The sequence below is a fragment of the Octodon degus genome, unplaced genomic scaffold, assembly GCF_000260255.1.
Source record: "Octodon degus isolate 3935 unplaced genomic scaffold, OctDeg1.0 scaffold00181, whole genome shotgun sequence".
NCBI classification, from domain to species: Eukaryota; Metazoa; Chordata; class Mammalia; order Rodentia; family Octodontidae; genus Octodon; species Octodon degus.
In genome coordinates, this window is record NW_004524757.1 from 4,914,596 (window position 1) to 4,925,220 (window position 10,625).

Genomic DNA, 10,625 nt, shown 5'->3' on the forward strand with positions numbered 1-10,625 from the left:
CTTGGAGAAACAAACAAAGTGGTAAGGAGCATTCAGATGCCTGGAGGACAGAGGGAGCCTGTGAGTGCACTCAGGTGAGAACAACGATGCTGTCAACTCCCATAATGGCTCGATGTCAGGTCTTTTCCTAGAATGGTGCTCTACGGCCTCACTGGCTTGTGGTCCTTGCAGATCAGACAAAAGAACCTCAGAGAGGAACTGATAGCACTCCTGGGGTCCGTTTCCTGAGTCCACCCACTTACTACTACTTAGAGCTGTGAACATTTCCCCATTCAGCACCCTTCACTGGGAGCTGCAGGCTGCTAACAGTGGGAGCCAGGCTCTGTCCACACCAGGTTTATGGGTATGGATTCCCTCCACACCTTTGTGCTGGACAATGCTGATGTGAAGAGCAGCAGCAATTTGACAGCTCTAGGATCCAGAATCCAAACTCTCACATTTAGACCTTTGTGGGAGGGAAATAGAGCAAAAAGAGAATTGCAGCCAGAGGACTCCAGAAGGATCTTACAGGCCACTTTAAAATTATACAAAAATGACAAAGAAAGATTAAAATGCAATTAAAGGGCAAAAAGGTGTGGAGTTGTTCCTTGATCCTGACTCATGGGAAAGAAAATTGAATCTGTGGAACTGGAAACAAACCTGGTAACTTCTTGCAGTTCCAAGGACAAAAGGAAGGGGGTCAGTTGATTGTTAGTTGTTGTGTTCTGCATGGACTGTGTGCAGTTCTGCTCACATATGTCTTGACAGTTAATGAATGATCCCTGAGCAGGTATCTACCCTGTCCTTGGAGAGTCTCTGGCCTTGGGATTATCAAAGTCAGAGAATGTCAACTTGGGATTCAGATCAGCCCTGGAATAGCTTCACTTCTGGATACACAGGATTATCTTCCTCTGATGAGAGACAGACTCAGGAAACAGCCTTGAGCCAGGAAAAGGCTGGAAAGAAGAAAAATGAGGCATTTGAGCTCAGCTGGGAGAGACAGAGACCCTAATGCCATGGATCAGAGATAAGGACCAACCTGAATGGCTGTGGATATAAAAGTCTTTGTATTTGGATATCAGAGCCCTTACCCTGTGTCCTGTATCCATCTGGGGTCTGGATTCCTTTATTTCCACCACTGGGAGCAGGGACACAATTTGACTGAGACACAGCTCCAGCCTGGGGAGAATAGTGGGGCTCAGGGAAACTTTAGCCTTGCTGCCCTTCAGTATTCTGAATTCTGGGTAGAAACTATTAATTCAAGTTTAAAATGAATTTTTTCTCATTTTCCTCTAATTTTTCTTTAGCTCAGATGAGAGAGGCATACAAAACTTCAAACAGATAAGAGCAAAAAGAACCCTTTAATGTCACATTGTTGTCAGAATACTAGCCATTCAACACAGGGGCAAAATGTTAAAAGTTGTAGGCTGTCAACCCGTTGAAGCCAGGCTCAAAATGGAAACCCAAAGACAACAAACACTACATATGGATTAAAAGGGCAATCCAAGGGCAAGAAATGGTAGTTCGAAACATGAAATCACCTAACAGGGCACATGAAACTTCTGAAAATGAACACAAATAGAAATAAAAGGTATGATGAACAGTAATATAATCAGGAAACCTGATATCCCACCATCAAAAATAGACAGATCTTCTAGACAAAAAAAAGTCGACACAGATATATTAGTGTTGAATCAGCTACAGTGCTTCACCCAGACCCAACTAAATACACATTCTCAGCAACATACAGGACTTATTTTGTCTTTTTCAGAAATGATTTCACTATGCAGTTCAGGCTGGACTTGAACTTAGTTTGTAGTGTAGGCTAGACTTGAACTCATGACAGTTCTCTTGTCTCTGCCTGTGAAGTGCTGGGAATCCAAGGATGCACCACCAGAGCTGGCCTAACCTACAGGAATTTCTCAAAAGCAGATTCTATTCCAGCTGATAAAGCATTTCTTTAGTAGGTGCAAAATAATCAAAATTATTTTGTCCATAGAATACATTCATGGTGTAATAAAAGCAGAAGTCAAAGACAAAAGACAAAAGTGATGAAACACAGAATGTAAATATTCTGATATATATATATATATATAATAGATCAACAGAGAAAAAAGACATAAAATAGAAGGAATTGATATTTATCCATGTGACTGTTTCTACACTCAATCCAACTTGATGTAAACACAATGTAAACATTTCCAAGAAAAATTCCATTCCAAATCTCTTTTATCACAACTATATAATCTTCAAATAAGAAGCCCCACTGGATTCACTGCCAAATTCTTCTAGAATTTAAGAGAAGATTATATGAAAATTGTCCTCAAAATATTTAATGAAATTGGAAGGGAAGCAATAATTCCAAAGGGGTTCTTGAATGCAAGCATTACCCGGATCCCAAAACCAGAAAAAGAGACACCCACAAAAGAGAGCTACAGTCCAACTCTTTAGTGACCTTCGATGGATTTTTCCTCATAAAATACCAGTAGGTGGAGTGCGCAAATTCTGCACACAATCATACCTCATGACCATTCAAATTGATTTTAGAGATGCAAGCATGGTTCAAAGAGCCAAAATTACAAAATAAAAAAAAAAACACTGCTTAAAGAAAACACAAAAATGCTCAATCATCCGAATAGATACAGAACAAATACTTGCCATAATAAAATGTCTAGATATGAAGAGAATCCTGAAAAAATAAAAAGAACCATATTTCAAATTCATAACTGCTTTATCAATACCCAAATGTTAAATGCACTTTAAATGTTGAGAAAAGAAAAGTTTTTCCTCCACAATAGCAAGAAGACAAGGATTTCTACTCTCTCTCTTCCTGTGTGATATCAATCACAACACTGGTTAGAAGAGTCAGGCAAGTAAAAGAAATCAAAGACAAATTCATAGGATAGGAAAGATTTGATATGAGAGGCTGGAGAGATAGCTCAGTAAATGAGTGCCTACCAGACAAGTGCAGAGTAACGAGTTCAATCCTTGGTATTGCCAAAACAGACAAACAAACAAAGACAGACAGACATGATACTCTACACACAATATCTCCCCATATCTTCCAAAAATTCTCAAATTTAGTGACTACACTCAGTGGCCTGGCATTTTATAAATTCAATACACAAATTCAGTAGGAATCCTGCACAGTACTAATAACCTCACAGAGAAAGAAATAAGGGAAGCAGTAACTTTCTCGATAATATCAACAAATACTAAATACATAGGAATTAACCAAATTGGGAAAGTGAAAGGCCTCTACAGTGAAAAGTAGAGTACTCTGAGAAATGAGATGAAAGAGGACAGCAGAATATGGAAAGATATCCCATTCATGAATATAGTCAAAGTGAACATAACTTCAAAGTCACTAATTTACAAACTTAACACAGTCTCCATTGAAATAACCATACCATTCCAGACGAAATCATAGAACACAGTCCTATAATTTATATGGAAGCAGAAGGAACCAGAACAGCTAAAGCAATGCTAGGCAACCAGGGCAAGACAGGAAGCATCACAATCCCGCTGCTCAATTTAAAGTACAAACATGGCCATGAATAGAGCATGGTACTGGCAATTGACAGCCTTTTTGATGAAGGACATAGAAGAGAGTATATGGAAACAACACCCAAAATGTTTCTAGAACATTTCAGGATGGTCTTACTGAGGTGAGCATTTCTGTGGGCCACCAACAGCCCCTTCCCTCACTCTCTGCTCTTCTCAAATGGAGTTTGGTCCTCGGAACAAGACTCTGATATCCTCTCACGGGATACTGAATGGAAAGGTGATGTGCTCCTGCTGTACCTCGTGCTACTGGACATGGAATGGGCTGCTTTTCTGTTTTTCATTGTCAATAGACGTAGATAAAAAAGAAATGAAAACAATGTTACAACATTTCCAAAGGGGCTAGTAAAAAGTTAACAATGGTTAATATATTGCATATTACTGTCTTCATAGTTTTTCATATGAGAAAAAATAGGCATGTAAAATTATTCAGCCAATATAAGCACAGACCAGTCTCTGACATGAACTAAAAGGTATTGATGGTAATTATATCATTAATATATATATATATATATATATATATATATATTCCTTTCCCCCACCCTAGTTGTTCTTTTCCATTCATCAATTTCTTTAACTTTGTCAATATCTATTGTAGATTGTGTGCCTTACTTACTCTTTTTGTATCTTACACTGGGCAATGACTTTTCTAGTGTTCTGTGTCCTGCTCTCTGGGATTGAGTTCTCCTCACTATTCCCATGGTATTCCAATTATCTTACCTGAGTACAAGCCCACCTCCTTCCTCCCTCCTGAAGCAAGGCCCTTGGCACAAGGCTCTGAGTCTGCACTCTGGGCCCTCTGAGGCAAACTCTAGGCCTCATGAGAGGAACCTTGCCAAGAGTTCAGGGATAACCACAGGGTAAATCACAATTCTTCAAGGCAACCTTGTCTGCTGTGTGGCTCCTTTACATCTAAACCACCTCTCATTGTGCCATCTCACTGAGACCAGTCCTCCACAACCACTCACCTAAAACTTGCACCTCTGAAGAGGACTTTCTTTAGCCCTGACCCAAAGCAGTTGAGATAATTGCATTTAAGATCCAGGAATTGATGAGAGATATCCTAGGGCTCACTATAGGAGCAGAAATTAATTCCTCAGTCTCCTCCACCTCCTTTGATCAACACATCAGGTCCTGGCAGAGCCTGTATTGCAGTCACCTGTGGACCTGTTTCTATCCCCTATGGTCCTAGGACCTAATTCACATGGTCCCTGAGTCTGCAGCTCAGTGTAACACATGTAGCCCTGGGAGGTCCTGGCATGACAAGAGAGGAAGATCTCAATTGACTGGGAAAGAGTTCTCCGAGCTGGCCCATCTCTGTTTCACACAGCCCATTGCCATGACCCTCAAATGAACCTCACTGCACTACTCCTCTCATCTGAAGACTGAACCTGAGGACAGGCTCTCCTGGGCCTTCATCCAATGAAGTGCAGTGTTTGCATACTTATTCCAGTCACATGGCTCTGCAGGAATAGAAAACATCAGTAGAAAGAGTCTTCTTGTCCCCTTAGCCCACTAGGGATCATTACATTGCTCCCTGGCAAAGCCTGGATCCCTGTCCTCTATGGGCCTGAATTTGTTCCCCTTCTGACCCAGAACCTGGCTCTAAACCTCTCCTGAGAGGCAAAGCATTCTCACTTGAAAATCTTTGCAGGCAGTGCAGGAATGATGAATGGTATGTCTAGATGGTTTGTGACACTCTCTCTAGGATGGGGTTCTCCCCTGTTCAGTCTTTACCTACACACCTATCATAGCTGGGGCTCTCTCTACTCCTGAAGCAAGAAGTGCCCACCTTAGAAGAAGTCCATTTCTTTGAACTGAAGAGGACATATCCAGTAGATAAGACATTCATCATTGAGCCTGGAGTGTATTGATTGAGGAGAGATGAACTTCAGATTAACGTACAGGCCTGCAAACATCGAAGGAACGAGTGCAAAAGAAAACTATTTCCCTGCTTGACCCACCATGTCAACCATCAGTAGTGTAGCTAGCTTAAGGAAAGACATCCTCCGTATGCGAAATGTGTATTTACCATGATGAGGACAATAATGCCCACCAATCCGAGACAGACTTACAGCTATAATAATAACTTGGTTAAATAAAAAAGAAGAAGTCCATTTCTTTTAACTGAAGAGGACACATCCAGTAGATAAGACATTCATCATTGAGCCTGGAGTATGACATGAGGGGAATGCTGCAGCCTACACGTCACATATTATCCACCTAGAAGTCTTTACTTTGGTTCTCGGGACAGGCTAGAAACTCATGAGCCATGGACCTGAGAATGATCACCTCACATTAACAATGGCACTCTAAGAGTTCTCTGGGCAGAATGCAGACTCTTATGAGATCCTAGAGTAACTATGGCTCTGCTGCACAATTCATGGTTATTATTCCTTCTTTTTTGTTTCTGCTGCACTCTTTATGTTTCTTACATAGTAGCTCTTTGGAAAACCAGGCCTCGCCCCCCAGGGTGAGTGGGGGTGGTTATTAACACAATCTCTGCAGCAACATTCTGTCCACTTGCCTGCTCTCACCACGTCTCCCCTGGGCCTCTGATCATCTCTGGTGCTCTGTGTTCCTCAGAGTATGCAGTGTTGTGGATGTTGACATATGAGATCTCTGCCCGCTCTTGCTGTTATGAGTCATCTCTTCAGCCTCCGCTCACACCCACATCTACTGTGCCCACCAGACACAAGTCTCAGGTCAACAGTTTTCAGTCTCTTCCAGACAGTCCTCATTTAGTGATCTTTACATTTACTTGCTCCTGTATGTTTGCTAGACTTTATTGCCTCTCTGTTCTATTATTTCCAAGATAAGATCAGAAAGCACAAGGCAGGAGAAAAACTTGCTTCTCATTTGAATCTATATGCATAAAGTTTTTTCCCAGCCATGAAAAATCTATCGAAAAATGTCTCCCACTGCGTGCAGTTGGATACGCAAAAGTTTCAGTAATACTAGTTGCATTGACTCTCTTTTCTCTGCTGCAATATTCGCTGAGATCTTTACCATACTTAGTTGTTTATAAATGCAGATACATGAAACTTAATCCCAGAACTTGATTCTGTTACACCCATAGATTTATAGAGTTCTTCCCTGTCTTGCTTGTTCTTACTTTGCAGTTTTTGAAATAAAGTATTGTGGGCCAGAGAGATGGCTCAGTGGACTAAACTGCTTAGGCAAACTTAGGCAAGCTTGTCATACTATTAAATCATGTGTTTAGTGATCAAAATTATAAGTCTATTCATTTAGATCTTCATTATCTCTTCTTTCCGATATGTTTCTCCCTTTACAAATCATCCAACTTTTGTGAGATACTCACTTTAATTCATACTTTCCAGTCTTATTTTGAACCACAAACTTCAATATGCATGTCCAACTTTTAAGTGTTAATGTACAAGAGAAAGTCTAATGATCTTGTGTACACTGACCTACCTAAGTCCACCATAGGAACAAAAGCTTCAAAATAAGATAATATGTGACGCGCATAAAGGAGAACTATCTAGATAACTGCACAATTCTCACACCAAATCTTAAGGGCCATGAGGGCTTCCAGTGAAGTGTTTAAAGTCATAGTATATAACAATTTCTAATCCAGGTATACATGTCCTGCAAGAATGTACTTCAAAGTTTATAGAGAAATAAAATTCTGGCCATGTCAAAGAGCACCTGAATTAATTCAGGACCACCAGCCAGCATGGAAAAATGCTCTACAGGACCTTCCCAAAAGAGACCATGAAACAAAAATGCCAGTAAGTTAAATATAAAAATATATCTGGCAAGATGAACACCTAAGAACAATGTAAAATACATAAAGCAATAAGCATTAAGCAAGTAATGCAAATACAGCACAAGCCAATATCCTTCAGAAATAACTAGAAAGAAAGAAAGAAAGAAAGAAAGAAAGAAAGAAAGAAAGAAAGAAAGAAAACAGTCTCAGTTCCCCAACCAAAACACAAAGACTGGAAGAATAAATCATGAACATAACCCTAAGTGATATAGATTACATAGAAAGGATATGTAAGTGAGAAACTACAGACCAGAAACCAATGGCTGGAAAACAATATTCAGTGCAACAGAAATACAAAGAAAAGCAGGAGTAGCTCTCTTGATTTCAAACCAAATAAATTTCAAGCCAAATCTGATCAGAAGACACAAAGCATGTCTTCACATATTGGTTAGAGGAGTAAGTAAACCGAGAAAGAGAACCATTCTGAACATACTACTAGTGAGCACCAGAATAACCAACTCATTGTGAGAAAAAACATGATTTTGAGGAAAAAACAGACTTGTCCATCAATGAAATAGGAGATACACGTATAACTTCATGCAGCACAACTACCATTCTTTGAAATGGGCACCAAAATTTTTCCTGGAGCAAATATAAACAGCCTCTTTTACATATGGCGCTGCAGTGAGTGCCCACCCAACTTCAGAGGCTGAACCTGGAACCACATCTCTCTCACCATGCACTAACATGAAGCAGACATCTTAATACTGAAAAGGAAAAATGACCTGCTGCCAGGCAAATGAGGTAAAACTCTGGAAGACAGATGCATAGAAAATGACTGTTAGAACAACACCAGCTGCCTGAGAATTATTAACAAGAAGGACAAATGGAATCAAAGCTAATCAAAAGGCTTCCGTGCAGTAAAGCAAACACTCAGTGTACAGAGCAGACAGCCAACCACAACCAGAAAAGCATGTACAGCTCATACAATCCAATAATATTTTGCACATGGAGAACTAAATGATTCTAAGCCCTTCAAATCAAAAACCTAATCAACAAATGATCATATAAATGAACAGATACTTCTCACATCATGTACTATAAACGGCCATAAATACATGAAACACATTATTCAGCATAGTCAGCCCTCAGGAAATGCAATTAAAACAAATTAAATGTCTTTCTTCCTAATAAACTGTAAATATAAACATTCATACAAAAATATATATATATATGGAGTCCCACATAATTCTATATTCATTTTAGGATAGACCATGCCACTAGGCTCTGGGCCTCTTTGAAAATCACAGAGGTAAATAGGGGCACTCTGTTGAAAATTTTGCCCCGCATGGAGCACGGTAGTCCAGCAGATACATCTACAAAGTTGGAAGAACCTGGCTCTTCACTGTGCCTCCTGCAGTGTCCGCAGAGCTTAAAAATTTGACCTAAGATTCTTCCAAATATGGGCTGCTTGTCATGACATGCCAGTTGCTGCTATGATGTCTCTCAGGTAGGTGGTTTTTCAAGAAGAAGGGGGTGGTGAATGAAAGCAAGAGACAAGAAAAGGAATATTGTGGGACTGTCCTGCTTCAAGGTTGTATATGGTGAGATTTTTGGACTTATGTATTAACATAAGAAGTATATAATTCTTTACGCCTATTTTTAAAAATATATTCTAATTTTTAAATGTTTTTTTATCACATTCTGTAGGGACTTAAAGTTCAATATATCAATACTTGATGAAAAATACCTGTTCCATATTATGCCTAAGATGTTTGATATGCAGACACATAGTGAGATTAAGCTTAACAGCCTAAGTTGTATGGTAATAACAATAATCTTGTCTTCTGGATGATTAACAACCTAAGTTTGCAGACCAAAATTAGAGAAAAAGGAGGGCTGCAAGGAAAGCCAACATTTTGGCCCTAGCCTTCTAAGGTCAATTAAGACTCAGGACATATGAGAACTTGTACTGTAACGTCATGTAACTCAGTAGTGTCCCAAATTATCTGATCAAGAAGATTATGGGGTAAAGAGGAAAGTGATCGATGACGTAGAGTGAGCCTAAGGAGAGTCACATGGGGAGAAGACACTCTCTCAGGCTTTCACAGAGAGCACATTGGCCAAGCAATGGCCATGACTCATCCACATGGCTGACACTGACAAAGGTTCTACAATCTGAGGTACAGGATCTCAGGATAAATCCTGAGGGGATTTCACTGACCTTATGAGACCCAAAAGCTGCAACTCTTGTTGCATAGGTCCTGCTTTACCTTGCTCTTAACCATCCAGCAGAAAAGTATAAAAACAAAATATAAGAAATAAAGCCATGCTGTTATATTGAGCTGTAGGGGACTCAGGTCAACAATTTCTGACATTGCCAGTCAAGCGGAAGACCCAATACTAGTATGGGCTACTGGACTCTTTTGGAATATTTTTGCTGAGTTAACACACCTATAATATTCAAATAACGGAACTTAACATAAAAATGGATATAAATGAATGTCCATTTTGTATCTGTGTATTCAAAGTGGTTAGGATAGATGTATAGTTACAATCTTTTAATGAATAGAATGATTTGTTCTGATGGTGTTTGTAAATAGGATATCATGTCCGCATCTTTTACAGCAATTAACCACTGGGACGAATGTATGCAATGTGTTGATTATTGAAACTGTCCTACCAATTTGATTTGAAACTGTCTCATTGCTATTTGTTTATCAATAAATTTATGGGAAAAAAAATTTGACCTAAGAGCTGGCACTCTCGGTGCCTCCCTATAGAAGCAAAGATTTGAGACAAAGCTCTAAATGAGCTCAGCTGCATAAATGCAGGCCTGTCAATCTCAAGGTGCAGCAGAGCAGGAAAGGAACTTAGATTGCATGCAGTTCCCACAGAGGCCAAAGGTGGCGCTGTACGGAGAATTCTGCACCACGTGGTGCCCCGGGCCAAAAATGCAGGCTTTTCCAGAGTGTTCTGGGACCACTCGCACACTTATGTGTTGGGGCTCTGGCAGGTCCCTCTCAGATCCCACTGTGACTGCCGGGATCCCGGGTCTGGGCACTCTTCCCCCATAAAGCACGAATCTCAGAACTCGGCCCTTACCTGAGCACTGCGGCCCCTGCAGCCACTGAGTTCCCCAGTGAGAACTGTTTTGGGGCATGTAAGGTTAACTAAAGTGGCGGGCTCGATGTGGGGACCCTCTCTATGTGGTGGTCTTCCTCAGCCCTCGAGAATGTCACCATGAGCCCTAAACGAGCAAACTCACATAATTCCCCTCACAGAAACCGGCATCTCAGAATGCAACCTCTGTACCCGAAGCTACACCGGCTGTTGGTGGACGTCACACTCG